The following is a 614-nucleotide window of genomic DNA, read 5'->3' as shown; positions in this document are numbered from 1 at the left end:
AAACAAAAGTTTTTGCGGAATAAAGTACATTTTCTTCCAATCGGCACATACTTTTGATACGTCAAAAATTATTTGATTACTTAATATTCGAGCGCCTGGGTGACAGCGCGAAATGCAGCCGATTCGAGCAGCTCGAGTGCGGACTTGTTTACAAGTGCCAGTTCGACTCCACTTGAAATCGGTGTAGGAGATTGGACATCAGATTTTTCACGCAAAACCATGCTAATGCTCATTCAAACACAATGGAAAGGTATCTTTTTTCCAATTTTTACGTTTGCTGAATGGTTTACTGGTCATATTGAGAATGGTTCGGTAGTCAATTACAAAATTTATCTTACGTTCGGGTTTGTTTCGCAAAAGCTTTTCGAGCTAGTTGCAGCCCGATTCGTTTGTAACTTCTCGTTCAGTGATTTAAACTGCAGACTAAGTTGAAATATTTCATTGGCAAAGTTTGAAAAAAAAAAACGGCGAAAGTTATGCGATTTAAAGCACAATTTACTTCCGCGGAGCAACTAGCATTGGGTAGAAACCAATCGGCTTATGCTACAAGGCACCATCCGAGGCCAACGAAACGAACTGCCCCATTCACTACAAAGGTTGAACCAGTAGGCAAA

The sequence above is a fragment of the Anopheles bellator genome, chromosome 2 (assembly GCF_943735745.2).
Source record: "Anopheles bellator chromosome 2, idAnoBellAS_SP24_06.2, whole genome shotgun sequence".
NCBI classification, from domain to species: Eukaryota; Metazoa; Arthropoda; class Insecta; order Diptera; family Culicidae; genus Anopheles; species Anopheles bellator.
Note: the sequence above shows the minus strand (reverse complement) of the source record.